The sequence below is a fragment of the Canis aureus genome, chromosome 1 (assembly GCF_053574225.1).
Source record: "Canis aureus isolate CA01 chromosome 1, VMU_Caureus_v.1.0, whole genome shotgun sequence".
Taxonomy (NCBI): domain Eukaryota; kingdom Metazoa; phylum Chordata; class Mammalia; order Carnivora; family Canidae; genus Canis; species Canis aureus.
The window spans coordinates 97,984,002-98,000,588 of NC_135611.1; the positions used below are offsets into that span (position 1 = coordinate 97,984,002).

The 16,587-nt window shown below is 48.8% G+C and overlaps 1 long non-coding RNA gene across 1 annotated transcript in view; it reads right to left on the reverse strand.

Annotated features, from left to right (window-relative positions):
• The window catches only part of LOC144290593 (uncharacterized), a 67,836-nt gene extending 54,296 nt beyond the window's left edge, over nucleotides 1-13,540 (reverse strand). The window contains exon 1 of the long non-coding RNA XR_013358183.1: nucleotides 13,332-13,540. This is a non-coding gene — a long non-coding RNA (uncharacterized LOC144290593). The remainder of the gene's footprint in view (nucleotides 1-13,331) is intronic.
• Nucleotides 13,541-16,587: the final 3,047 nt, after the last annotated feature.

Sequence of the window (16,587 nt, forward strand, 5' to 3'; positions counted from 1 at the left end):
GACAAAGAGAAAGATCTTTAGAGCCGCCAGAAAAAAATGTAATGACACATTCGCTTCAAAGGGGTGGCGGTAAGGCTCACAGCTGACTTCTCAGCAGAAGACAGTGGAAGTATCTTCTGGGCCCTGATAGGGAAATGTCTATGTGGGGCAAGCAGGTAGGGGAGAGAGGTCCAAGGCCATGCCCTCCATTCCTACAAATGAAAAATGAATTCCTGTTTCTTGATGACTCACTCAATTTTGATGCAGGTTTTTACTTTCACCTCTGGGTCTCTTTACTACTGATTAATCTTTTTGCTTTCCTTACACAGCCAAAGCATAGCATTACATGAATCCCAATTCCAGAGAAAAAAGTTAATATACTACTGATGAAATCATGAATCTTGCCTTTGAAAACGATATTTCATTACTGGAAATTTCCTCTCACCAAAGGCTTACGAGTCAATGAGGTCACTGCCAACTCTAACTGCACATTCTAGTGACTAACTAGAATGGTATATAGTTTCTAAACACTGGAATGTTTCACTGACATGGCTAGTGAGGTCATTAAGAGCCTCAAGCTTTTCAGTAAGACTGCCTGAGTCCGAATCCAGACTCCACCTCCTATTCACTGTGTGATCTTAGACAACTAGCTTGACATCTCCAAACCCTGGTTTCACATATGGCAAAAATATCCATACCCTAGGAGTTTGTGAGAGAGAAATGAGATTATTCATGTAATAGTCTTAGCACAGTGGAGATTTTTTTTTCAGACAGGCATGGAATCCAAGTTTCCAATAACAGGGCAATACTAACAAAAAAGGCAAGTTCTTTAGGCAATGAGCACCCTCAACACTCATTGAGCCATCAGTGGCATAGAGCGTCCACCCTCCGTGAGGCGTGTTTCCCTGGGACCATCTTATTGCGGAACAGGGTCCATGCATTTGGGTTTCTGGTCATTGGAGACTTCCTTCGATCCCTTGATTGCCCATAAAGCTCCATACCATTGCTCACTACTGAGAAGTGAAGGCGAAAGGGGATGGATTCTTAAAGAATCCTCTGACAACTATGGTTGACACTTGAACCTAACAGGCTTGATTTACTCAGGTCCATTTATACACAGATTATTTTCAATTAATACAGGACATACTGCAATTGTTGTTTCTCTTATGATTTTATCAGCATTTTCTTTTCTGTAGCTTACTTACCATGAGAATACAATATATAATACGTATAATGTACCAAATATGTGTTAATTGACTGCTTACGTTATTGGTAAGGCTTCCGGTCAACAGTAGTCTGTTAGTTAGGTTTTGGGGAATCAAAGTCATATGCAGATTTTTTACCATGTGGGGGGATGGCACCCCTACCCTCATGTTGTTCAAGGCTCAACTGTGTTCTAAAGTCGGGCAAACTCACTAGAGTTCACTGTAGTTTCATTGAAACGATTACAAATTGAGAGAAATGTGGCATGATTTTTTAAATAATTTTTTTCAGGAACTGATAGGCAACACATGCACAAAATTAGATTCAATTTTGTAATTCTGTCTCTAGAGTGTGATCCAAAACACGCAACTGAAAGCCCAGATTCTATTTTCTTCAACTGGACAATGTGTACTTAGCATCTCTACCTTTACTTTTTCTCTTTTTACCAATGGAATATTTCAATCTTTTGTGCAAATGTAACCTACAGTATAGAAAAATATATACACACAAATGTGGACACGTATCATGAGTCTGCACACATCATGAAAGTCAACCTCTGATGTGTTCACAAAATGAAAGCTTGTGAGAAAATCAAGAAGAAAGTAATGTAACAGGAGGCCACGTTCCCATGCCCCTGGGGGCAGGGAGGGTGGGATTCCGCCCTTCACAGCTCAACCTCCACCACAAAGGCTCATCTTCTGTTTTAAGGACTGTAGCTGATTTTTTCCAAATGCTTTCTCTGCATCTATTGAGAGAATCATACAGTTCTTGTCTTTTCTTTTATTGATGTGATCTATCACATTGATTGTTTTACGAATGTTGAACCACTCTTCCATCCCAGGAATAAATCCCACTTGGTCATGGTGAATAATCCTCTTAATGTTCTGTTGGATCCTATTGGCTAGTATCTTGGTGAGAATTTTGCATCCATGTTCATCAGGGATATCAGTCTGTCATTCTCTTTTTTGGTGGGGTCTTTGTCTGGTTTTGGGATCAAGGTAACAATGCTGGCCTCATAGAATGAGTTTGGAAGTATTCCTTCCATTTCTAGCCTTTGAAACAGCTTTAGTAGAATAGGTATTATTTCTTGTTTAAATGTTTGGTATAATTCCCCTGGGAAGCCATCTGGCCCTGGACTCTTGTTTCTTGAGGAGATAGAGTAACTGGGTGACAAGCACTAAGGAGGACACATGATGAGATGAGCACTGGGTGCTATACTATTATATGTTGGCAAATTGAATTTAAATAAAATTTTTTTTAAAATAAGAACTGTGGGTGAGCACTAACTTTTGTTTGTCGGGGGTGGGGAAAAGTTTCTGCTGCTAAAAAGTCAAAAACAAAACAACATAAACACAAAAAACAAAATTTTCAAGTAACGATCTCATCCTTTGTAAAAATTGAGCGGAAAAGAACCTCTAAGTTGAGAACTTCTCCTGCCCACAGCTCATGCTGGGATGTGCTGTCGTGACAAGGCAGAGATGCTGAGCCGAGACCAGGAGGCAGCTGTGAGCTTGCCAGCAAGGTGAGACCAGAATCTCAAAGGGGTGACACACCCCGACAGGAAAGCAGGGGCAATCCAGAGACAGGTGTGGGGGGCATCTTTGGTCAAGAGCCTCAGGCCCCTCTTGATGTACATTGAATATCCTAGTCTGCTGTTCCCCTCATGCACACAGGGACACTCCTTGGCACTGCACCAGTGACTCCGTCCTCCTGATATACCTTTCCTAACAGGCCCCTCACAAGTACAAAAATATTCATTTGTTTTGTATTGTTCTTTCCCATAGCCTTGCCTCTCCTTTTGAAAGTAGTCTTTCTAATGGATTTTTAAAGCATCCTTTCTCTTACTCTGTTTTTCAGACATATGTCTGCGATCCCTTTGACGACTGTCATATGACATGTATTTGTACCATTCAGTCGTTATACTGCTACTTCCTGAAGCACAAAGCAAATCAATCATTAAATTCCTCCTCATCATTTTTTTCCAGAGACCACAGTATCCAAACACTGGAAGAGGCCTCGTAGCGATAATACAAAGGCTATAAGGAATGAAATGTGTTCCCTGACCTTGAATAAATGATGAGAGGGATAGAAGGACCTTGTTGATTAATACCTTACACAGCCAGGATGCAGCTCAGCGTTTAAACCATCCCCTGAGTTCCCAAAGCCCCTGAGTAACATCTGTGGAAATAGTACTTTCTGCAACCCCGGGGGGGGGGGGCGGTTGTATATATTTTTTATTGGAGTTCAATTTGCCAACATACAATATAACACCCAGTGCTCATCCCGTCAAGTGCTTCCCTCAGAGCCCATCACCCAGTCACCCCATTTTTCATATCTTCTCCAACAACTTTGAACCATGTCTTACAATCTAGCACATAGTAAGTCTCAATTAGATGTTTTAGGACAGAGAGAAGAATGGGTAATGGATGGATGGATGCATGGATCAGCAGATGGATGGATGGCTGGAAGGAAGGATGGATAGATGGGTACATGACTGGATGGGTGTATGGCTGGTTGGCTGGGTGGTTGTAGGGACAGATGAATGTATGGGTGGATGGGTAGATGAATGAGTGCATAGATGGATGCATGGATGCATGGATGGATAAATGATAAATAGGTAGATGATAGATAGACTACTCTATTAGACATTGGACATCCCAGGAAGGAATCAGCCAAGTGTGACAGCTTAGTGTGGCTATGTCTACATGAAGGAGAAACTTAACCTTTCTGCATCTTGTTTCCTAATCTGTAAAATGGAGCCAGTACAGGTCCATGACCTCTTATCTGAAATCTTTGTGAAACTATTAGGAATTCAGAAGTTTCCAGACTATAAGAGGTCATATTGTATAATCCTATACTTCTTTGCCACCAAATGTGTTATGAAAAACTTTTGGTTTTCAGAGCATTTTAGATGTTAGCATTGATCATAATAGAGTGAATTTATCTTTACCTTAGTGCTCATTTGAGGATTGCCATAGACTCATAAACACGTATATTGCTATATTGTTTTACCTGATGATTCCTGTCTTCCCCATAACACTAATTACAATTATTATGAAAGTGAAGACCATGTTCAATATGATATGCCTGGCACACGGCAGGTGCTCAATAAAAACAAGTGGTATGAAAAGTGGGAGGGAAAGAAGGAGGAGCTTCTGACTTCAACGGATCCCTCCACCACACTCTGCCAACACCACCCGTAGGCTCACACTCTCAACATGGTGAGCACGTTGGATCCTGTCTTCCTTAACCATCTGCAACTCCCTTTGGCCACTTCCTTCAGGAAGCACTCCTTCTCCTTCCTCGCTTCCATGACATGGCATCTTCCTGGTTTTTTCCTCTTTATCTCTGTCTTCTTTTGGAGTGTTTCTCCCTCCTTCCTGTCCCCTGGGTGTCAATACTTTATGGGTTTTTGTTCTCAATGCTCCTCTCACCCTCCACAAACTCTCCTCAAGATGCCTACTCTGTTCTCTGGCTTTCATTACAGCACATACGCTGATGACTTCCAGTCAACAACTATCCCCGAGGAAGAGCACTCATGAGCTTCAGGCCCTCATGTCTGTGATGTCCAAGATGTCTGGTATGCATCCAATCCCATCACATTCAGAAGAATCCACCTCGTTTTATCCACTCTTAATCTTCTCCCTGTGTTCTTTACATGTCTCTGGGCGAGAACCTGGAGGCACATCTTCCTCTTCTCATAAATCATACCAGTCCCCAGACTCCCTGCAGGGCCCCCATGCCGCCCCTCAGCGCACCTCCACTTTTCCTTTTCCCTTCTTTCCACCACTTCCCTCATCCAGGCTCCTGGCATAGCTTCTTTGACTTACTGAAACGATCCTCAAGGGGTGATCCGGGGACCCCTGGGGGTCCCCGAGTTGCATTCAGGGTTCTGCAAGGTCACAAACAAGCATGGGCAAAAGCCATTCAAAGCACGTGAGAGAGCAATGGATTTTAACCTAATCCAATACAAGTTTATGGCTATGGTTTCAGATTTCACTTAGCAACTAACCTGTAGGAAACTATCACTTGTTGAATTTTGGTGTAGTATCAAAGAAAAATATGCATAATGATCTGAAAAGATTATTAAAATATCCATCCCTTTTCCAACCGCCTATAGCTGTGGAAGTCAGACTTTCTCTGGGTACATCAGCCAAAAAACACTCCCAACAGGCTGATTGTGGAAGCAGATGAAACCATCTGCTTCTTCCCCTGGGCCAGACATTAAAGATATTTGCAAAGATGTACAACGATACCATCTTTTTTTCTGAAGCTTTTTTGGTTTTTGAAAATATAGTTATGTTTCATTAAAATGTGCTATATTCATTGCTAATTTTTTTAGATTTCTGACTTAATTGATAATTTAACAAGTATTGGTAAATACAACCCACAAAAACAAAGGCTTTTTATTTTCTAGTGTAAGGGGGGACCTGATACCAAAGTGTTTGAGAACATAACCCATTCTCTCCGACCTCATCCTTGCTGGCCAGAAGTGGGTGAGGTGAGGCCATTACAATCTCCCCCAGGAAGCTCCCAAGTGTGTCCCACCACTCGAGGGTAACCCGGCATGCAGGGGTCCTCAAGATCCTCCAGCCTGAAGCCTTTTCCTTCTCCCTCCCTCTCAAATCTCCAGCCAGGCCGAGCACCTCACATACTCTCATATTTGCTCACTGTCTCTAGAATGTTCTCCCCCTTCTACCGTCCCTTCTAATGAGTCCATTAGGAGTCCGTCAAAACCAACTTAAGTTGAACAATGAAGGACATTTATTGGCTCGCATTGGCCAAGGAGTTCAAAGTGACGGTTGGCTTTTATCCAGGGCTGAGCGGTGGCGGCTTGGCAGTGTCACATCTCATCTGTCATGAGGCCAGCTCCCTTCGTGGCAGTGGGATGGTGCCAGCAAACCAGGGACACACGCTTCATGATTCAGTCTCTCTTCTCAAACACTCTACACAAGACAAGGGCCTCCCTTCCATAGAAGTACCGATGATAACCAAAAACCAGGTCTCCAAAGTCCCCAGCAGATGGCCTCCAGGATTCCCACTGACAACATCCATGCCTGCCCCTGTCCTCCCACAGTGATTGGACAGAAACTGCTGCATGATCACCTCTCTCCCACTTGACCTCAGGAGCTGTCTGCCTTGTTTAGCATTGTGCCCCCAACACCTGATGTAAGGAGGGAGAGCTAGGCACACAGTAGGTGCTCAATAAATGCGTTAGTTGAAGAAAAAGGTAGACAAAGGGAAGGAGATAAAGTCGGGTGCCAGCAGAGCTCAGAAGAAGAGAGAACACAGAGAGGTTTTGCTCTGAGTATTCAGGTGGCGTGTGGTGAGGACCACTGAGGACTCAAATACTTCACGCCTCACCCGTGAGCTTTAGAGAAGACATAACTCAACAGCCAGATTTGATTCTGATACTTGTATTATCTGGTCCAAATAACTTAAGAATTTTTTTTTAATTATAAAATGGTCTAGTCGATTTTTTTAATTATCCTTTAAAATTATTATCTGGAGAATTTTGATAAACACAGGCATATAATCTTGAATTTTACATTTTGACCCTTTCTTCATATCATGCCCAAAAACTTCTTTAGGTTTCAGTGGTCTTCGTTTTGTATCACTTTGAGAAGAGTTCCACGGTTGGCGGGAATACCTAGGTGAGCACTTGACAGTGTGTATCTGGGGAAAGAACATGTTTTTCTAACTCATGTCAAGCACCTCACCAACACTTTGGAAAGAATGCAAACTCAACACTTACAGGTATAGCTCCAGATACTATGAATTTGAGATAAGGAGGAAAAAAGCCTATTTTTCTTGAATTTTTTTTATTATTTGGATTGATGCCTACTAAGGTTTTTATGTTTACTATTCAGATCCTGTTATCACTCTTCTCTAAAAAGGAGGAAAAATTAAAAGACAATTCTGGATTGTCAAGCCATTGGATTGACAATTCTGGATTGACAGGACTGGTTTGTCAATCTCAAGTCATGAGAAGGCTTTCAGATAAAATCTCAGTTTCAAAAAATGATTTAATATCTTTTTTAAACAGACGTAAACATGCCCCAGTGTTGGGTTGGACTGAATGCGACATGTTTTACGAAGTTCAATGCATTGATCCCAAACCCAGTTACATCTAAAAAGCCAGAGCTTGCCACCAAGCCCCAGCTGTGCCTCTGACATCTGGCGCCCTGCCGACCATGGACGGGTTGCCTCTCCCAGGACGGTTGGACTTGCCTGCAGACACACCGCTCAGATGCAAGCCAACCTGTCCAGAGCCCACCCCACTACCTCTTCCATCTGCACCCATGGTCCGGGCCATTATTACCTTCCCTGATCACCTAGGGCCAGGTGTCAGACACCTAAGACAGCCCCCGACCCCTGAGCCTGCTGGAGTCACCCAGACTTGCCAATCCCAAGCCTGCCTACCCTGTCTCACCCGTTCCTTCCCGAGGAGACCATTTTAAAGGCTCTTGCCCAAATTTCCCCCCAACCTCTTCCTCCTGACCAGTCCTCTTGCCCCCCTCCCATGTGCTCCTCTTCTGGCAAACTGAGAGTCCACGCTGTTTTTAGGAGCACTTGTCTTGTGGTCAGTTGGCATCAATGGACCTCATGTCTCCTACTGATTCTATACTTCAAAGCAGCCAGAGAAGGAACTTTTCTCATCCAGCACCTACGGGCAAGGAAATAGGATCAAGAGAGTCTCTCGGGATTGGAGAAGAGCAGAGAGTGGACCCCAGGGATGGACGGCCAGGTCAGGCTGCCCAATGGGGTTTAAGTCCCCAGCATCCAGCATCCACCCAAACAGCTGCCATTCATCCAAACTCCTCTCCACCTGTTCCCAGGGAAGAACACATCCAGACCTTCTTTTCTGGGTCTTGAACTTCACAAAAGTCCCCATCCCTGACTTAGGGGCAAATGGCACCAGTGGGCTTGGCCAGAAGCACATACTTCTGTCACAGCTCCCAATGATTCCTAGGGCCAACAGGGGAACATCAGCACCAGTATGTGTGACCACGTGGCTGTCCTCATTTCTCAAACACTCCATGAGATAACAGGTTACCTGTGCTCTCACTCTGGGATAAAGCACCTGCAGCCTAGGTGGGACAGTGTGCAGAGGTAGCCTCACCCAGGAACATGCTCTGATTCCTGCCTCTTTCATGCTAAATTGAAAACCTGGCACCTGTCATGTGCTTTGATTCCTTTCTGGGAGAGAAAAGACCAAGGCGCCTGGGTTTTCCAGCATTGAAGCATTTCCAGGTGGTGTTGCTGACTGATGCACACCCGCCCCAGGTTTCCCAACACAGCCCCAGGGATGGGTCACTGGGTTATGTGTCCTTATTGACGGATACCAGACTCTAAGCTTAAACATGGTTAGATTTCATATAAAGCATCTGACACAGTTTATCTTTGAAGTCAATTCTTGACGTTGCTATGGATCAAATTGTGCCTACCCCCACTGCCCCACGAGCTCCTGTGTGGAGTCCTCCAGATGTGACTGTATTTGAAGATGGGGCCCCTGAGCAGGTCATTAAGTTCAAAGAGGTCCTGGGGTGGGTGCTGACCCAACATGACTGGTTCCTTATACAAGGAAGGAACGAGCCCCCCCACACACACTCCATGTGGTGACTCAGGGAGGAGCCAACCCTCTGCAGACCAGAGGGGAGGCCTCTGCAGTCCCACCAGCGCCCTGATCTCAGAACTCCATCCTCCACCACTGTAAGAAACCAATGCATGTGGTCTAACTGCCTGTCTGCATTCCTCTGTTAGGTGGCCCTAGCGACAGACCCCTTGTGTGTCTGGGAAAGCGGTAAGTGTTCACGCACCGGTGTGTGCAGAGACAGGAACCAATATCCCGCCCACTAGACTGGCTGGAGCAGGTGCCACCAGGTCCCGTCCAAAGGCCTGGGGCATCTGTGCTGCTGAACAGGGGACACCCGAGGACCAAGTTGTGAGTCCCCAGCCTCTACCCATGGACTTCTTCTTCTACGTGGGCTGCCTCCAGGCTAGACTACAAGGCAGATGAGGCTTGCTCAGGCACAGGCAAAGTTTGGGAAGAGGGCCACATTGCCCCCACCTCCACCCCCCCACCCCCGATGCCCAGGTCCCCTTCAAAGACAGAGGCTCCAGCTCCATCCCTTCCTGGAATTTCCGTCGGTTGTGAGAGGCCACCTGGCCCAAGATGCACCCCCCCTCTTCTCGGAAGCAGAGCTCAGCCAGGGCCAGGTCAGTGTGGGATTACCAAGGCCAGGCCCACTGCGGAGCTCGGCGTGGGTCAGCCGAGGCCCTGCTGCAAGTCCACAAGGTCACCTCCATGCCCTGCTCGGTCCTGCCCCCCTCACTCCTGAACCCCCCAATCCTGAGAGCGCCCCCCACTGCAGTCCAGGGCACAGATCTCCGCTCAGATCAGTTTCATGAGAACAACCCAACCCGGGAGGCTGACTGTGCGCAGGAGTGAGACAGACGGCGCACCCCTCAGCCCGTCCCCTTGGCCCCAAGCCAGGCGAGCACTCTCCCAGGCAGCCTCCGCAGCAGCGTTCACAGGCTGTACTGCGCCACCCCTCAGGACCCCCGTATTTCCTTACTTTCTGTTTGTAGCCAAAGCTCCCCTAGGCTCTCAGTGAGGACCAGAGCCTTTCTTCCCACACATTCTATGGAAATAAGGAGTCACAAGAGGAAAACCTCTCGATCTTTGTCCATGCAGATTCGATTGCCTGTGGTTCAGGAGGGTTAGAGTGAGCGCCGAAGCGAGCAGTTCTCCGCAGGCCACCCGCGATGTTCGATGTTCGGAAACGGGGTCCACAGGACCGGGCTGGGCCCTGGCCCGGGAGCCGGCGCTGGCGAGGCCTCAGCGTGCGGGCAGGCTTTTCATGCAGCTACATCGTTTCAAACTCACAACAACCCTGCAGGTGAACTGTGACATTCCCTACTTGTAAAGAGCTTGAAGCAATGAGAGAAAGGAAGTGTCAGAGTCACAGACCTAACGAGCAGTGAAACAGGGCTTCTGACGCGGTCTGCTTGGATCCAAAGTCCTTGCTCTTGGGACGCCTGGGTGGCTCAGTGGTTTGGCACCTGCCTTCGGCCCAGTGCATGACCCTGGAGCCCCCAAATCGAGTCCCACATCGGGCTCCCTGCATGGAGCCTGCTTCTCCCTCTGCCTGTGCCTCTGCCTCTCTCTATGTGTCTCTCATGAATAAATAAATAAAATCTTTTTCTAAAAAAAAGTCCTTGCTCTCAGCCCCAGCAGGCTGACCTCAGCACGGGCGACCGTGGGCCAGGGAGCCAAACGCTGCACACCAATGAGTACAGAAAAGAGCATGGACTTGGCCACTTGACTCTCGCGAGGCCTCAGGGGCATCAGGCTGTGGACACTGAGCATCAGACCATGAGACAGGATAGCCACTCTGTGAAGTGCTTTCATCATCATAATATCACTTTTGCCACATATGGCAAACGTGCATGCTGACCCCTGTGCCTCCACTTGTCCTGAATTGGCTGTGGCTTCTAGCAGGCAATTTCAAGACAGCAGCGCTGGTCTTTGCCTGACCAGAAGCATGGCACAGGCGCAGGAGCCTTTACACATTCCAGCCCCAAACCAGGGAACCTCACTGGCTTTGTGGCTCTAATTCAGGACAAATGGAGGCATCTGAAGTCAATCCCAGAGTGCCAGAGCATCCAAGGGCGTCCCGAGGTTGCCACGTTACATGACAGAACAAGAGAACAGGGGACAGAGCAGAATGCAGAGTGTAATGGGATGCCTGCCTTTTCCCAAAGACTGAGCTGCAGGGCTAGGGACTGTGCTGATCCCATCCGAAGAAGAAGTCAATTCCTTTCTCACAAGACCTGGAAGCCATCTGTTTGGCTCACATCCCACTGATATTTAATTTTACGAAGACACAGAGGCTGGGAAAAAATGTGTGGGTGGTGCTGAATGAGAGCTCTTGCAACGCGTGGGTGCATGAGTGCTTCGGTGTGCAGACATGACCTTCCCCGACTTCTTGGCCAGGAGGCCCTTGCGAGACCCCATGTTCCAGCCAAAAGCGTGCCCAGAAATTCCTTCCTGCATTGATAAGGCATGTCGGGGTCAGCGGCTAGACTGTCTTCCCCTAAGTACTGGTGTTGAACTGGCTCCTCCCCACCCCTCGTTTATATCCTACAGAAGTGCTTACCCGAAAGCCGAGCTTCACATACCCTAGCAGAAGTGCTTGGGTATTTTGTTTTGTTCTTTTACCAGGATAGGTATTGCTATATTCCAAACCCCATATTCAGACATGGGAGGTTGTCTGCAGCCCAAATGTCACAGAGAGCACATGACTGGGCAAGATTTATGCGATGCCTCTGTTATAACCTTAAGTCTGCAGTCCTGCCCTGGAGAAGGAGACATCGTGTATACTGAGGGCCTCCGCTGCCAGGACGCCATTTACATTTGGCAACTTGTGGGCTCAGCCTGCTGGGCATGCAGCAGGCTTTATGGAGTGCCTGCCAGGTGCTGGGGACGCGGAGACTAGTGAGACACAGGCCCTAACCATGGGTCCCTCCAGGCCAGGTAGGGCTTTAGAAAAGAAAAGAATCAGAGTCTCTCATTTCTATCATAAAATTATGATTATCTGACTATGAAGCCAGAAGTAGGACAAAACTGGGTGTTTATCCAAAGGAATTGAAACCAGGGTCTCAAGGAGATAACTGCACTCCCTTGTCACCTTGGCGTCATTCATGGCAGACAAGTTGTGGAAAACACTTAAATGTCAGGATGCCTAGGGGCCTCAGTGGTGGAGTGTCTGCCTTCAGCTCAGGGCATGATCCTGGGGTCCTGGGATTGAGTCCTGCTTTGGGCTCCCCATACAGAGCCTGCTTCTCCCTCTGCCTGGGTCTCTGCCTCTCTCTCTGTGTCTCTCATGAATAAATAAATAAAATCTTAAAAAAAAAAAAGCTTAAATGTCCATCACAGATGAGAGGGTAAAGGAAATATACTGCATGCACACGACAGACGATCGTTAGGCTATAAAGGAGGGAAACTCTGACACCTGCCACATGGATGAACCCCGAGGACACTGTGCAGAGTGAAATTAGCCAGTCACAAAATGGCAAGTAGCATTCCACTTGCACAGGAATGTGACCCAGAAGAGTCATGTACACAGAGAAAGAACACACACTGCAACGGCTGGGCCTGGGGGGCGGACGGGGTCAGGGTGTCATTCCAGGGGCTAGAGATTCAGCCGTGCAGAGTGAGTGAGCCCTAGACACCTGCTTACTGTCCATGTGGAGACAGCTTAGAGAGTTAGATTCATATGATGTGGTTTTTACCACGAGAAGGCGGGCGGGGTGGGCGGCAAGGCCAGAGAAGACCTCGCAAGGCTGGGCCTCCCGGAGCCCCAGTTGGAGCGCTGTTGCTGCATCTTACAGACGGAGAGTGGAGGGCCGAGCTGCAGCCCCCGCGGCGCAGGAGCCTGTGTCTCCCTGTCACCCCTGTGTTTGTCCTGCAGGACGCGAAGTTCATGGGACACCTTAAAAAACGTACAAGGTCAGGAGGGGCGAGTTTCCCTACAGCATCTCTTGTTCTGCAAACCCAAAATGAACTAAATCAAGAACCAGAACTAGGGGGAAAGGGAGGAAACAATTTTGTGTATCTCTATTTCTTAACTATTCATGAACACGACTGTAAAAACAAAACAAAACAAAACTATGAGTCTTTAAAGCTGTGCTATGAAAAAGATCCTCCAGCCAAACAGTGACCTCACTCCCACGGAGCCTGGTGGCTGGAGGAAGGTTCCTGGACGCGCTCCTGGAAGAGCCAAGGACAGCGGTAGCAGACGTGGGAGCCTCCCGGGCTGGCAGGGCAGCAAGCGGCTCGGAGCCTTTAAAAAGACCCAAGATATTTTATGGAGAGACTTACGGGGCTTCCTCCTAAAGCAGTATTTGGACATTTCGTTCATTGAAATACAAACACTGTATCAGGAGGGTTTGCCGGAGACACATATGACCCTTGCCCCCTGAAAAGAAATACAGATTCTCAAAAACAACAACAACCCCCCTCAAGCTGTATAATGAGTAATACAGCCGTGGACGTATTATTGGATTATGGCCATTGTTCTCAGCTTTCAAATTACAATCGATGCAAACTGCTCACCAGGTGATGCTGTGTGAGCGGTTCTTACCTGGGGAGACTTTACTCCCCGGCGACATTCCTGACGTCCTGACCTGGCGGTCCCACCAGCGTCTAGTGGGCAGAGGTCAGGGTGCCACTCAACGTCCTGTAGGGCCCAGGGCACTGTCCACAATAAATAATTATTTAGTCCAAAATGTCAGGGGTGCTGAGCTTGAGCCGAAAGCCTGTCTTCAGCCAATCCTTCCCGTTCTCTCCGTCCTCCCCACTGGGCCTCAGATCAATAGAAAGAATAGGCCCTTATATTCTCTGCCAGGAAATCGGTCCCCAGAAAACACAATGCTCACGGCAGGGAAATGTTTATTTTCAACTGTGATATTTTTATACAAATGACATCAATTCATCTAAAAGGGAATAGAATAACAGAATGCAAGCAACAGGGATACCACCTTTTTTTTTTTTTTTTTTAAGCTCTGTGCTGGTTTTTATATCATATCAAATCAGGACTGAAATGGTCCATTTTCTTGATCTGCTAGCAGACCCAGGAGAAGAGGGGGGTGGGGGTGTGAATGGGTCCTGCTGAGCATCACTAACCCCCTCTCCCAGGGCGGCCACCCACTGGGTGCTGAAGGGGCCCATCAAGGCCTGGGGATTGGTTCAAAGGCTCTGATTTCCCTTTGCTTCCCATCAAATGCAATGCTGAGCTCTGGGCAAGTACACGGACCATTCTTAGTCATGCTAGAAGTCAGACCAGGGAGCTGGAGTATGGAGGGTGGGTGGGGAGGGAGGGAGGATGTCACCTCCCACCCATCCCCCACCCTGCAGGAGCCATGACACATCAATGGAACCAAGTGAGTGTGTGCGTGTTGGCAGTGGAGCTGAACATGAGCATGGTGTCCCCTTCCCCGGAGCCCCGTACGATGGTCCACACAACCTCCCCCGACCTGACATTTGCTTGGGAAGCAGCACTTTGTCCTTCTCCATAATTACTTCGTGAAATGCACGAAAACAAGCAAGTGTTCTGGGGAACTGTACTTGGCCTCTCTTCTCCTGACTGACAGCAGGTCTGCATCCCCCCTTCAGGGAAGAGTTTGCAATTCCCTTGTTCAACATTCTCAACCACAACCACCAAGGGACCACCCTTCTGCTTCCCAGGAGGATGGGGTATGTCAGGTTCTGTGTGGGGCGGGGCCCAGAGGCTGCCCAGACTCATATACCCCTCCATACCAAATCAGCATCAGGGTGCCAGCCACACTTCCAGGGAGAGGAGTCTGACTTATGGACATTGGGTCCAGAATGGGATCCCAGGGGAATAGGGGTGGGGAGGGGCAGGGATGCAGTGAGTCAGGGAAAGAAAACACCAGAGAATGCATCCTGGGCTGGCCTCATCTACGCAAGGCACACACTGATGTCTCACCCAAGGCCTCCCTCGGGCCTGGAGGTGATCGCTCTTGCAGATGGTCCAGCAGGGAGCAAGGAGGAGGGGCTCTTGCACTGGTCAGCAAGGGCCTCATGGAGGCCAAGCTGACAGTCCCCGGAAGCTGGGTGCTGTCGGCCACAGGGCCACAGGACAGGCAATGACTCCAACATGTGACAGTGATGGAACTCAACACACCCTCCTCCAGAGAAGACAGGATGGTCCATCTGCAGCCCACGGGGGTTTAGTTGCTGCCAGGCCACCTTCCAGGAGAGGTCACAACACCATCAAACAGAAAATCTGGGCAAGCAGAGCTACAACAGCGTGTGAATGAAGTCTGACACAGCCATGGATGCATGTACGGTACCCAAACAGCCAAAGAAGGGTCTTGACTTTAGTTTGAAGGATTTTGGAGTGGGTTTGGGGCATGTATCAGAGGCAAGTACTGACAGCAAGCTCCAGTGTGGCTGCTGATGGGACTCAGGATCCATGCCACAGACCACCGAGAAGCTCAGGGAGACGTAAAAAGATGAAACCAGAAATTTCCGGAAGCCATATACAGCCAGGCAGCTGTGGGCTCCCCTGGAATGGTGTGCACAGGGCATGGACGGGGCGTCCCTGGCAGGTCTCAGGGTGTCAGCAGCACGGTGGGCAGCTCCCTGCATCTGTGCTGCACGTAATTCTCCAGGTTCTATGTCGTTGTTGGGCTTTCACAAGGAGCAAGAATAATGGTAAATAAAGAAAGCTCCCCTAACAGTTGGTGAGGAACACCAGATGGGATGGGAGCTGGGGGTGGGAGCGCAGAACTGGCTGTAGGAGCCTACCCCTCTCCCCGTGCCATCGCACAGGTGCCCCCGAATGGCCTCATGTGTGAGCACGGTGTCCCCTGCTTCCTGTCGGCAGCATCTGTGCTGCGGTAACACATTCAGCCCATGTGTGGACACAGTCCCCAGGCTCCATGTGCACGGCCACCAAAAGGGTCCCCAGGGGCCCCGAGCTGTGTTTGCCGAGGGCATTCTCATCCTCACTGCCCCCACCTCGGGCTTCCCAGAATCCTCATTTGCTATCAAATCCTCATTTGGGGACACACCTCTGACATGGCCTTGCCTGCTCCAGGAACATCACACTAGCTGCCACATGGCTCATGGATCTACAAGCTGTCCCCAAACGCGCCCCCTGGGTGTAGTAGGTGCTGCTGCCGCCTGGAATGGACTGTGTCCACCCAACTGTTGGTCTGGAAGCCTCCTCCTCATGCTCAGGGACTCAGCTTAGCTGTTACCTCTGCCAAAACATCTTCCTGATGGCTGGCATGCAGGGATGCCTCCACCCTGCGCGCCCGGTCTCGGGCTCTGCACCCCCGTGTCCCATCTCTGTCTCATCTCCGGAGGTACTCCCAATGGTGGGCACATCTCCCCTGCTGATTCTGCTCTTTCTGTACCATGTGTTTCCCGTGGACAGGCGGGTGCAATCAAGGTAGAATTTGGGGGTCTGATGAGCACCTGCTATTTAGTGACAGCTCCAGCACTTCTACTCAGGAACTCAGGAGAGTCTTAGAGGTGACAGTGGTGCTGGAAGTGAACTCAGTACAGCTCTTCATATAATAGTTTGGGTACAATGGACACACACGTCCCATGTCAGTGCTTGGCAGGGAGCTGGCGGAGACTGGCTCCAGGGAGCAGCTCCCTGGGACACCAGAGCCATGTGAGGGCACAGCTCTGTGACCGACCCTGCAGTAGCCGCTGGAGGTAAAGAGGGGAGGAGGGCTGTGAACGAGGGCCTCGGGGGGAAGAACAGAGACACGGAAGGACAGAGGTGTCTCTAAGGGGCTTTACACTAAGGGCAGATGTCTTGAAGAAGGAATGTTCCCAACCCGAAGCAACACAAGTCGCTG